Here is a 14,101-nt window from a genome sequence, read left to right as displayed (position 1 = left end):
TCCGACAATTGGAGTGACAAATCCTAATCTCGAAATACGCCAACCCAACAAGTACCTTTGGAGACACCTGTAGAGCACCTTTATAATCACCCATTTACGTTGTGACGTTTGGTAGCACACAAAGTGTTCCTCCGGTAAACGGGAGTTGCATAATCTCATAGTCATAGGAACATGTATAAGTCATGAAGAAAGCAATAGCAACATACTAAACGATCGGGTGCTAAGCTAACGGAATGGGTCAAGTCAATCACCTCATTCTCCTAATGAGGTGATCTCGTTAATCAAATGACAACTTATGTCTATGGCTAGGAAACATAACCATCTTTGATTAACGAGCTAGTCAAGTAGAGGCATACTAGTGACACTCTGTTTGTCTATATATTCACACATGTATTATGTTTCCGGTTAATACAATTCTAGCATGAATAATAAACATTTATCATGATATAAGGAAATAAATAATAACTTTATTATTGCCTCTAGGGCATATTTCCTTCAGTCTCCCACTTGCACTAGAGTCAATAATCTAGTTCACATCGCCATGTGATTTAACATCAATAACTCACATCACCATGTGATTAACACCCATAGTTCACATTGTCACGTGACCAACACCCAAAGGGTTTACTAGAGTCAATAATCTAGTTCACATCGCTATGTGATTAACACCCAAAGAGTACTAAGGTGTGATCATGTTTTGATTGTGAGATAATTTTAGTCAACGGGTCTGTCATATTCAGATCCGTAAGTATTTTGCAAATTTCTATGTCTATAATGCTCTGCACGGAGCTACTCTAGCTAATTGCTCCCACTTTCAATATGTATCTAGACCGAGACTTAGAGTCATCTAGATTAGTGTCAAAACTTGCATCGACGTAACCCTTTACGACGAACCTTTTGTCACTTCCATAATCGAGAAACATATCCTTATTCCACTAAGGATAATCTTGACCGCTGTCCAGTGATCTACTCCTAGATCACTATTGTACTCCCTTGCCAAAATCAGTGTAGGGTATACAATAGATCTGGTACACAGCATGGCATACTTTATAGAACCTATGGCCAAGGCATAGGGAATGACTTTCATTCTCTTTCTATCTTCTGCCGTGGTCGGGCTTTGAGTCTTACTCAATTTCACACCTTGTAACACAGGCAAGAACTCTTTCTTTGATTGTTCTATTTTGAACTACTTCAAAATCTTGTTAAGGTATGTACTCATTGAAAAAACTTATCAAGCGTCTTGATCTATCTCTATAGATCTTGATGCTCAATATGTAAGCAGCTTCACCGAGGTCTTTCTTTTGAAAAACTCCTTTCAAACACTCCTTTATGCTTTGCAGAATAATTCTACATTATTTCTGATCAACAATATGTCATTCACATATACTTATCAGAAATGCTGTAGTGCTCCCACTCACTTTCTTGTAAATACAGGCTTCACCGCAAGTCTGTATAAAACTATATGCTTTGATCAACTTATCAAAGCGTATATTCCAACTCCGAGATGCTTGCACCAGTCCATAGATGGATCGCTGGAGTTTGCATATTTTGTTAGTACCTTTAGGATTGACAAAACCTTCTGGTTGCATCATATACAACTCTTCTTTAATAAATCCATTAAGGAATGCAGTTTTGTTTATCCATTTGCCAGATTTCATAAAATGCGGCAATTGCTAACATGATTCGGACAGACTTAACCATAGATACGAGTGAGAAACTCTCATCGTAGTCAACACCTTAAACTTGTCGATAACCTTTTGCGACAATTGTAGATAGTAACACTACTATCAGCGTCCGTCTTCCTCTTGAAGATCCATTTATTCTCAATTGCTTGCCGATCATCGGGCAGGTCAGCCAAAGTCCACACTTTGTTCTCATACATGGATCTCATCTCAGATTTCATGGCCTCAAGCCATTTTGCGGAATCTGGGCTCACCATCGCTTCTTCATAGTTCGTAGGTTCGTCATGGTCTAGTAACATAACCTCCAGAATAGGATTACCGTACCACTCTGGTGCGGATCTTACTCTGGTTGACCTACGAGGTTCAGTAATAACTTGATCTGAAGTTCCATGATCATCATCATTGACTTCCTCACTAATTGGTGTAGGAGTCACAGGAACAGATTTCTGTGATGAACTACTTTCCAATAAGGGAGCAGGTACAATTACCTCATCAAGTTCTACTTTCCTCCCACTCACTTCTTTCGAGAGAAAACTCCTTCTCTAGAAAGGATCCATTCTTAGCAACGACTGTCTTGCCTTCGGATCTGTGATAGAAGGTGTACCCAACTGTCTCCTTTGGGTATCCTATGAAGACACATTTCTCCGATTTGGGTTTGAGCTTATCAGGATGAAACTTTTTCACATGAGCATTGCAACCCCAAACTTTAAGAAACGACAACTTTGGTTTCTTGCCAAACCACAGTTCATAAGGCGTCGTCTCAACGGATTTTGATGGTGCCCTATTTAACTTGAATGTAGCTGTCTCTAATGCATAACCCCAAAACGATAGTGGTAAATTGGTAAGAGACATCATAGATTGCACTATATCCAATAAAGTACGTTTATGACGTTCGGACACACCATTATGCTGTGGTGTTCCAGGTGGCGTGAGTAGTGAAACTATTTCACATTTTTTTAACTGAAGGCCAAACTCGTAACTAAAATACTCTTCTCCACGATCAAATCGTAGAAACTTTATTTTCTTGTTACGATGATTTTCGCTTCACTCTGAAATTATATGAACTTTTCAAATGTTTCAGACTTCTGTTTCATTAAGTAGATATACCCATATCTTCTCAAATCATCTGTGAAGGTCAGAAATTAATGATACCCGCTACGAGCCTCAACACTCATCGGATCGCTTACATCAGTATGTATGATTTCCAACAAATCTGTTGCTCTCTCCATAGTTCCGGAGAACGGTGTTTCGGTCATCTCGCCCATGAGGCACGGTTCGCAAGCATCAAGTGATTCATAATCAAGTGATTCCAAAATCCCATCAGATGGAGTTTCTTCATGCGCTTTACACCAATATGACCTAAACGGCAGTGCCACAAATAAGTTGCACTATCATTACTAACTTTGCATCTTTTGGCTTCATTATTATGAATATGTGTATCACTACGATCGAGATCCAACAAACCATTTTCGTTGGTGTGTATGACCATAGAAGGTTTTTATTCATGTAAACAGAACAACAATTGTTCTCTAACTTAAATGAATAACCGTATTGCAACAAACATGATCAAATCATATTCATGCTCAACGCAAACACAACACTTATTTAGTTTCAACACTAATCCCGAAAGTATAGGGAGTGTGCGATGATGATCATATCAATCTTGGAACTACTTCCAACACACATCGTCACCTCACCTTTTACTAGTCTGTGTTTATTCTGCAACTCCCGTTTCGAGTTACTACTCTTAGCAACTGAACCAGTATCAAATACCGAGGGGTTGCTATAAACACTAGTAAAGTACACATCAATAACATCTATATCCAATATACCTTTGTTCACTTTGCCATCCTTCTTATCCACCAAATAGTTGGGGTAGTTCCGCTTCCAGTGACCAGTCCCTTTGCAGTAGAAGCACTTAGTCTCAGGCTTAGGACCAGACTTAGGCTTCTTCACTTGAGCAGCAACTTGCTTGCCATTCTTCTTGAAGTTCCCCTTCTTCCCTTTGCCCTTTTCTTGAAACTAGTGGTCTCGTCAACCATCAACACTTGATGTTTTTCTTGATTTCTACCTTCGTCGATTTCAGCATCACGAAGAGCTTGGGAATTACTTTCGTCATCCCTTGCATACTATAGTTCATCACGAAGTTCTAGTAACTTGGTGATGGTGACTAGAGAACTCTGTCAATCACTATCTTATCTGGAAGATTAACTCCCACTTGATTCAAGCAATTGTAGTACCCAGACAATCTGAGCACATGCTCACTAGTTGAGCGATTCTCCTCCATCTTTTAGCTATAGAACTTGTTGGAGACTTCATATCTCTCAACTCGGGTATTTACTTGAAATATTAACATCAATTCCTGGAACATCTCATATGGTCCATGACGTTCAAAACGTTTTTGAAGTCCCGATTCTAAGCCGTTAAGCATGGTGCACTAAACTATCAAGTAGTCATCATATTAAGCTAGCCAAACGTTCATAACGTCTGCATCTGCTCCTGAAATAGGTCTGTCACCTAGCGGTGCATCAAGGACATAATTTTTCTGTGCAGCAATGAGGATAATCCTCAGATCACGGATCCAATCCGCATCTTTGCTACTAACATCTTTCAACATAATTTTTCTCTAGGAACATATCAAAAATAAACACAGGGAAGCAACAACGCGAGCTATTGATCTACAACATAATTTGCTAAATACTATCAGGACTAAGTTCATGATAAATTTAAGTTCAATTAATCATATTACTTAAGAACTCCCACTTAGATAGACATCCCTCTAATCCTCTAAGTGATCACGTGATCCATATCAACTAAACCATGTCCGATCATCACGTGAGATGGAGTAGTTTCAACGGTGAACATCACTATGTTGATCATATCTACTATATGATTCACGCTCGACCTTTCGGTCTCCGTGTTCCGAGGCCATATCTGTTATATGCTAGGCTCGTCAAGTTTAACCTGAGTATTCCGCATGTGCAACTGTTTTGCACCCGTTGTATTTGAACGTAGAGCCTATCACACCCAATCATCACGTGGTGTCTCAGCACGAAGAACTTTCACAACGGTGCATACTCAGGGAGAACACTTATACTTTGATAATTTAGTGAAGGATCATCTTATAATGCTACCGTCAAACAAAGCAAGATAAGATGCATAAAGGATTAACATCACATGCAATCAATATAAGTGATATGATATGGCCATCATCATCTTGTGCTTGTGATCTCCATCTCCGAAGCACCGTGCTTGTGATCTCCATCTCCGAAGCACCGTCATGATCACCATCGTCACCGGCGCGACACCTTGATCTCCATCGTAGCATCGTTGTCGTCTCGTCAATCTTTTGCTTCGACGACTATCGCTACCGCTTAGTGATAAAGTAAAGCATTACATGGCGATTGCATTGCATACAATAAAACGACAACCATATGGCTCCTGCCAGTTGCCGATAACTCGGTTACAAAACATGATCATCTCATACAACAAATTATATCACATCATGTCTTGACCATATCACATCACAACATGCCCTGCAAAAACAAGTTAGACGTCCTCTACTTTGTTGTTGCAAGTTTTACGTGGCTGCTACGGGCTTAGCAAGAACCGTTCTTACCTACGCATCAAAACCACAATGATAGTTTGTCAAGTTGGTGCTATTTTAACCTTCGCAAGGACCGGGCGTAGCCACACTCGGTTCAACTAAAGTGAGAGAGACAGACACCCGCCAGTCACCTTTAAGCAACGAGTGCTCGCAACGGTGAAACCAGTCTCGCGTAAGCGTACGCGTAATGTCGGTCCGGGCCGCTTCATCTCACAATACCGCTGAACCAAAGTATGACATGCTGGTAAGCAGTATGACTTATATCGCCCACAACTCACTTGTGTTCTACTCGTGCATAGCATCAACGCATAAAACCAGGCTCGGATACCACTGTTGGGGAACGTAGTAATTTCAAAAAATTTCCTACGCACACGCAAGATCATGGTGATGCATAGCAACGAGAGGGGAGAGTGTTGTCCACGTACCCTCGTAGACCGACAGCGGAAGCGTTATCACAACGCGGTTGATGTAGTCGTACGTCTTCACGATCCGACCGATCAAGTACCGAACGTACGGCACCTCCGAGTTCTACACACGTTCAGCTCGATGACGTCCCTCGAACTCCGATCCAGCCGAGTGTTGAGGGAGAGTTTCGTCAGCACGACGGCGTGGTGATGATGATGATGTTCCACCGACGCAGGGCTTCGCCTAAGCTCCGCAACGGTATTATCGAGGTGTAATATGGTGGAGGGGGGCACCGCACACGGCTAAGAGATCTCAAGGATCAATAGTTGTGTCTCTGGGGTGCCCCCTGCCCCCGTATATAAAGGAGCAAGGGGGAGGCAGCCGGCCAAGAGGAGAGGCGCGCCATAGGGGGGAGTCCTACTCCCACCGGGAGTAGGACTCCTCCTTTCCTTGTGGGAGTAGGAGAAGGGAAGGGGGAAGGAGAAAGAAGGAATGGTGCGCCCCCCTTCCCTAGTCCAATTCGGACCAGACCATGGGGAGGGGTGCGGCCACCTTTTGAGGCCTTTCTCTCCTTTCCCGTATGGCCCATTAAGGCCCAATACGAATTCCCGTAACTCTCCGGTACTCCGAAAAATACCCGAATCACTTGGAACCTTTCCGAAGTCCGTATATAGTCGTCCAATATATCGATTTTTACGTCTCGACCATTTCGAGACTCCTCGTCATATCCCCGATCTCATCCGGGACTCCAAACTCCTTTGGTACATCAAAACTCAATAAAACTGTCATCGTAACGTTAAGCGTGCGGACCCTACGGGTTCGAGAACTATGTAGACATGACCGAGACACGTCTCCGGTCAATAACCAATAGCGGGACCTGGATGCCCATATTGGCTCCCACATATTCTACGAAGATCTTTATCGGTCAGACCGCATAACAACATACGTTGTTCCCTTTGTCACCGGTATGTTACTTGCCCGAGATTTGATCGTCGGTATCTCGATACCTATTTCAATCTCGTTACCGGCAAGTCTCTTTACTCGTTCCATAACACATCATCCCGCAACTAACTCATTAGTCACAATGCTTGCAAGGCTTATAGTGATGTGCATTACCGAGTGGGCCCAGAGATACCTCTCCGACAATTGGAGTGACAAATCCTAATCTCGAAATACGCCAACCCAACAAGTACCTTTGGAGACACCTGTAGAGCACCTTTATAATCACCCATTTACGTTGTGACGTTTGGTAGCACACAAAGTGTTCCTCCGGTAAACGGGAGTTGCATAATCTCGTAGTCATAGGAACATGTATAAGTCATGAAGAAAGCAATAGCAACATACTAAACGATCGGGTGCTAAGCTAACGGAATGGGTCAAGTCAATCACGTCATTCTCCTAATGAGGTGATCTCGTTAATCAAATGACAACTTATGTCTATGGCTAGGAAACATAACCATCTTTGATTAACGAGCTAGTCAAGTAGAGGCATACTAGTGACACTCTGTTTGTCTATATATTCACACATGTATTATGTTTCCCGTTAATACAATTCTAGCATGAATAATAAACATTTATCATGATATAAGGAAATAAATAATAACTTTATTATTGCCTCTAGGGCATATTTCCTTCATGGTCAGCGTGGTCAACGACGGACATGCATCTGAAGTGGACTGTACGTGGAGAGACTGACAGCTAGGTCCACGGCCGCACGCAAGGAAATGCCTCCTTATTACGCGCAAAATAATGATTCCTGCACTTGACATCTGGGACCCAGCGAAAGGGCCTCTGTATTTCGTGAGAAAAATGTTACCGCCGCTGACAGCTTGGAGCCACCATCTATATCTTCGCACGCAAGGAAGTGCCTCCTTATTACGCACAAAAAAATGAATACCCCCCTGCTAGCTGGGACCCAGTATAGTGGCAGGCTGACTTGTGGGCCTACTAAGTTGACGGGGACGGAGGGCTTTGTCAACTTAGTCAATATGCACGATTCTAGCTCCAGTGACCGTACGATGTCCATCCAACGGCCGTAGTGCTTCTTCAACCTCTGGTCTTCTTGCTCCAGCCGCTCAAACCAGCGCCGGTCGTGCCTCGTGCTCCTGCCTCCCGTGGTCGGCTGCGATGCGGCGGAGGCCTCACCGCCCCCTACTACTCCCACCGCTGGCCAGGCCATCCCTCTACTCACCCACACCCCCTGTTATTCTGCGGCGACGGCAGCCTCACACCGCAGCGAACCAGTGAACCCTCATACTCCTCTACGCGTGGGCATCCACTGCCCGATCTTCCCCGGCTCCGCATCGTCCCCTTCCTAGGCCTCGCCATCGTCCACCGCCCTGGTGCTCTCGGTGCGGTGTGGTCAACGTGGTCAAGGAACGGCTTCCATCGGACGTGGACTGTATGTGGAGAGGCTGACAGCTGGGTCCACGGCCGCAGCAAGAAAGTGCCTCCTTATTACACGCAAAATAATTATTTCTCCACCTGACAGCGGGGACCCACCGGACGGGCCACCGTATTTCATGAAAAAAACATTTCCCCTGACTGCTGGGACCCACTAGCGACATCTTCGCATGCAAGGAAGTGCTTCCGGGCAAAACAAAAAACGATTCGCCCCCCTGACTGCTGGGACCGGCCAGCTACATCTTCGCAGGCAAGGAAGTGCCTGCCAGTCGGGACCCACCTGGTCGAAGCGTACATAGCGTTGTCATTCTGGTCGCGAACGTGTATGTACATACTGGTCGATGTAGAGGTGCGCACGTGTCGTAGTAGAGGCACGCACGTAGAATGTACACGTACGTACAGCGGCCAGTGTGCAAGAAAGAAAATACGGCCACGTACATACATATGGGCAGGGTCTCGAACGTCTACTCGCGCATACGTACGGCCAGGGCTTGTGTACATGGCTGGGTCAGAACAGAGAAACAGCGTCGTCGTCGTGTTCATGGGGAGCCAACCAGCTGGGTCGGAACGGAATGCATCGTCGTGTTCATCAGGAGGGCTTGGACGGAACAGCCGATGGAACCGAGGCCTGGCGTACCGTAGAACGGAGGAAACAGCCTTGTGTTCGACCGGCCAAGTTCGAAATGGGATCCTGTTCATCGGGAGGGGTCTGGCTTACCGCAAAACGGAGGAAACGGACCTCCTATGGTCGAAATAGGGGTCCTGTTGATTGGGAGGGGTGTGGCGTACCGCAAAACGGAGGAAACGAACTTGTGTTGGAGCGTTGCGGTCAAAACGGGCGTCCTGTTCATCGGGAGGGGTGTGGCGTACCGCAAAACGGGACTCCACGGGATACTGTTCATCTCCACCGTCGACCCCCTCTAGCCTCCACGGGCTACTGTTCATCCACCGTTGACCTCCTCCACCCTCCACCTGCGACTGTTCATCCACGACCTCCTGTTCATCCAGCCTCTATCGCGCGCTACTCCACCGGCTACTGTTCAACCAGCCCTCTCCACAGGCTCCTGTTCAACCACCCCTCCACGGGCTACTGTTCATCCAGCCCTCCACCGTCTACTGTTCATCCTGCCCTCCACGGGGTGGTCCTGTTCATCCTGCCCTCCATGGGGTCCTGTTCATCCAGCCCCAACCGGCTCAATCGATCGGGGTCCTGTTCATCCAGAGGCAACACCACGGGGTCCTGTTCATCCACCCCCACCGGGAACTGTTCATCCAAACCCCCCAGCAACGCTCACTGTTCATCCAGAGGCAGCATCGATCGATTTCAGTTAGCAGCAGTAGCAAAGGAATCGCTTGATCGGGTTCAGTTAACAGCCATCGATCGATCGCTCGGGTTCAGTAACGCGTAGCCTGCAGTGCAATCGCTCGGGTTAAGTTAGAGCCCAACGCCTCGCTCGGGTTCAGTTAGAGCCCAACGCCTCGCACCCACGCGCGTGCGTGTACGAGAGAAACGTGCATCGCTCGGCCCCAACCACCCACCCTAACCGGGAACACCCCGATATTTTCCTCGCCCTCGCTTTTACCACGGTTTTTTCCGTCATGGATGGCCCAAAGAATGTCATGCAGCTGCATCTCCGGCCCGCCCAGGACGAAAAGCACATTTTCTGTCATGATTTTTTGTCATAGAAGTAGGACCCCACCACATCTATGATGATACCGTGTTTTTTCATAATTATTGTCATAGAAGTGTCATAAGTATGGCAGAATTTTTTTTTGTTCAGCCCAAAATGTCACGGATGTGTCTTTTTTTTGTAGTGCAGTCTGTGGCTCGGGCCTCCTCCAAGGCGCGATCGCAAGCCTCCTTCGCCGCGGCAAGGGACTCATCTACCTCTGCGCGAGCGTGCTCGCGCTGTAGGCGACCGAAGTTGACGGCGACCCCGAGCTGGCGCCACTCGCGCGCCAGGCGCAAGCGTTCCGCCTCAAGGCGCATGTCGATGTTGCCGAGCTCCACCCCGAGGCGCCTGAGCGCGCACGCCGCCTCCTGAAGAAGGTCATGCCGCACGGTGCTGCGGCCACGCGCAAGCTCCAACGCTCGGCTGGGGCTTTCTCTCGCGCCCTAGTCGACTATGAAAGCACGCGAAGGCTCGCCCGTCTCCGGTAGGGGCTCGGAGGCTGGAGCTCCTTCACCACTCCTCCGGCCCGGGGCGGGGCCCGACGCGGGTTCTCCCCGCTGCTTGGGGATGGCCCAGCCCCACAATCCACCCGGCTACCGGCGAGCATCAGCGGCAGAGCCCTTTGCACGACCCCCGTAGCCGGGAGGACTCCCTGAAAGAGGGACGTCAGGAATGCAGGCCTGAGGCCGCCTAGGGTCGGCCTTGATTCGTGTACGGGCGCCACCTTGCGCTCAACCGCGCGGGTCATGAGGCACGAGGTCACAGTGGGACCGGTGCCATCCGAAGCGGTGCTCGGGCATGCTCGCCCCCTCGTCGGAAGGGACCCTAAGCAGGGACACGAGTCAGGAAGTGATGCGGAATGCAAGGATCAAGAAGGAGGCAAGACGCTTACTCGTCCACGATGATCCACTTCCTTTTCTTCAGGGCCATTGAGGCAGGACCGCAGCGGCTCCCGGGCTCTTTCCTCTTCCGGGCCACTCCAGGTTCCAGAAGGGACGTGCTAGGGCTTGGTGCGTAGCCCTCCACGACGAGGGCGGCAGCTGCGTCTACAGGTGGGGTGCCTCCCCGCCACCTACGGGGCTGAAGGCGAATGCTTGAGGAGCGTGTGGTGGTGCGCGCTCCCCCACGGCTGCCCGGGGAGCGCACACTCAGGGCCCCCGCGCCCTGGGGTCATCGAGAGGGGGTTGTCACGAGGTCCCTCATGGCCCTCGGGGAGCAGCCCCACTCGTCGAAGTGCGGCATCTTCTTGGCAAAGACTCCCCCATTTGGGTGATCGTAGAGGGGGAACCCATTTGGAGGGAGCTTGGCAGGCTCCTCGCTAGTCAGGAGGCGGAGCACTCCGCGCAATGTGTTGGAAGGAAGGGAAGGCTCCTAAAGCCTCATGCTGTCTGTAGGGACGGTTGATGACCCACATGTATAGGGGATCAATTGTAGCTCTTTTCGATAAGTAATAGTGTCGAACCCAACGAGGAGCAGAAGGAAATGACAAGTAGTTTTCAGTAAGGTAATGTCTGCAAGTGCTGAAATTGTAAGTAGCGGAGTAGTTTGATAGCAAGATAATTTGTAACGAGCAAGTAATGATAGTAGTAACAAATATGCAGCAAGGTAGCCCAATCCTTTTGAGGCAAATGACATGCCAAAACGGTCTCCTCAGATAAGCAAAGCGTTCTTGAGGGTACACGGGAATTTCATCTAGTCACTTTCATCATGTTGGTTTAATTCGTGTTCGCTACTTTGATAATTTGATATGTGGGTGGACTGGTGCTTAGGTGATGTTCTTACTTGAACAAACCTCCTACTTATGATTAACCCTCCTGCAAGCATCCGCAACTACGAGAAAAGTATTAAGAATAAATTCTAACCATAGCATTAAACTTTTGGATCCAATCGGTCCCTTACGGAATAGCGCATAAACTGAGGTTTAAGCTTCTGTCACTCTCGCAACCCATCATCTAATTGCTACTCCACAATGCATTCCCTTAGGCCCAAATATGGTGAAGTGTCATGTAGTCGATGTTCACATGACACCACTAAGGGAATCACAACATACATACTATCAAAATATTGAACACATATCAAATTCACATGATTACTTGCAACATGATTTCTCCCGAGACCTCAAGAACAAAAGTAACTACTCAAAAATGATAAACATGCTCATCATCAGAGGAGTATTAAATAGCATAATGGATCTGAACATATAATCTTCCACTGAATAAACCATATAGTAATCAACTACAAGATGTAATCAACACTACTAGTCACCCACAAGCACCAATCTATAGTTCCGGTAACAAGATTGAACACAAGAGATGAACTAGGGTTTGATATGAGATGGTGCTGTTGAAGATGTTGATGGATATTGCCCTCCCCAAGATGGGAGAGTTGTTGGTGATGATGAGGACGATGATTTCCCCCTCCGGGAGGGAAGTTCCCCCGGCGGAATCGCTCCGCCGGAGGGCAAAAGTGCTCCTGCCCAAGTTCCGCCTCGAGACGGCGGCGCTCCGTCCTGAAAGTACTCTCCTTATTTTTTCTAGGACAAAATGACCTATATACCAGAAGATGGGCACCGGAGGTGGGCTGAGGAGGGCACAACCCACCAGGGCGCGCTAGGGCTCCCTGGCGCGCCTAGGTGGGTTGTGCTCACCTGGTGGGCCCCCTCTGGTAGTTATTTGCTCCAATAATTCTTATTTATTCCATAAAAATTCCTCGTGAAGTTTCAGCTTGTTTGGAGTTGTGCAGAATAGGTGGCTGACGTAGCTTTTCCAGGTCCAGATTTCCAGCTGTAAATTATGAGAGAAAAGGCATTAGAATTACTCCAAAAAGCATTATTATGGATAAAAACATTATAAATAACAGTAAGAAAACATGATGCAAAATGGACGTATCAACTCCCCCAAGCTTAGACCTCGCTTGTCCTCAAGCGAAAACCGAAATCGAAAAACATGTCCACATGCTTTGAGAGAGAGGTGTCGATAAAAACAAAATAGGGACATAGAACCATCATGTTGATTATTATAACAACAACAAAACTAAACATAGGACTTTTATCGTAGAACTTTTATCATATACTTCTCATGAATAAGTAATAGTTCATCACACAATCGAAGTATAAAGCAAAAACTCTATTAGAAACCAACAAACTATGTTCTCGGTCGACTTTGCAACTACAATTCATCATCTTTTCAGGAAGGGTCACGTGTCGGAGCCTTTAGGCAAGTCCACATACTCAACCATCATATAGTCTTCTATGATCGCTAACACTCACCGCGTACACATGAGCAAAATGTTTCCACCGAACACATAGAAAGATAAGGGCTTATAGTTTCGCCTCCCAACGTACTCACCTCAAGGGTGATGTCAACAATAATAACTCATGCTATCTATATTCAATTGGACATATGCGCCTAGATCTTTCCTCACCACATGATGCTTGCCAAAGGAGAAAATAAAAAGAACAGAAGGAAAACCTTGACTCTTTGCATAAAAGTAAAAGATAGACCCTTCGCAGAGGGAAGCAAAGGTTGCCATGCGCTTATTTGTTTGTATGCTCAATCCCTTAGTGCAAGAGAACGTCACGTTGTATTGCCCCTTAAGATGACAACCTTTATTATGCAGTCTGTCGCTTTTATTCTTTGTCATCCAAGTTCGTACAACGCTCAATTTTCTCTTACACTAAATGATCTCACATTTTTAGAAGCAAATTTTATTGCCTTTTTGCACCGATGACAACTTACTTGAGGGATCTTTCTCAATCCCTAGGTAGGTATGGTGGAAACTTGAAAAAGATTTGGGTTTAAGGGCTTTTGGATGCACAAGTAGTATCTCTGCTTAGCGCGAAATTTTGCCTAGCAAAGATAGGGGCAAGCACCACATGTTGAAGGATCTATGACAATATGACTTCTATGTGAATATAAACAAACATAAACCATTAAGTTGTATTCCTTGTCCAAGGTCAACAATTTTGGCATATAATATTTTGATGAGGGCTCAAAATCACAAAAGATTTCTAGGATAGTATATTTATATGTTAATCTTCTCTTCCCTTAATAATTCTTTCATGAGTTGCATCATTGATTAATGCTATGTTTGTCAATCTCTAATAAAATTTCCTACTTATACTTTTCCTTATGTGGTGCTATCACCTACCATAGGATTAGTATATGATCTTATTGATTTATTTCCTTTCTTTTATTTATTTCCTTTCACTTTTTCTTTCTTTCTTTCTTTCTTTCTTTCTTTCTTATTTCTTTTCTTTATTTACAACATGAAAGTAAAGAAAGCAAAAACTCAAACTAAACTTTATTATATAACTTGCACATGATTACAAT

The sequence above is a fragment of the Triticum aestivum genome, chromosome 6D (genome assembly GCF_018294505.1).
Source record: "Triticum aestivum cultivar Chinese Spring chromosome 6D, IWGSC CS RefSeq v2.1, whole genome shotgun sequence".
In the NCBI taxonomy this organism is placed as follows: Eukaryota; Viridiplantae; Streptophyta; class Magnoliopsida; order Poales; family Poaceae; genus Triticum; species Triticum aestivum.
Note: the sequence above shows the minus strand (reverse complement) of the source record.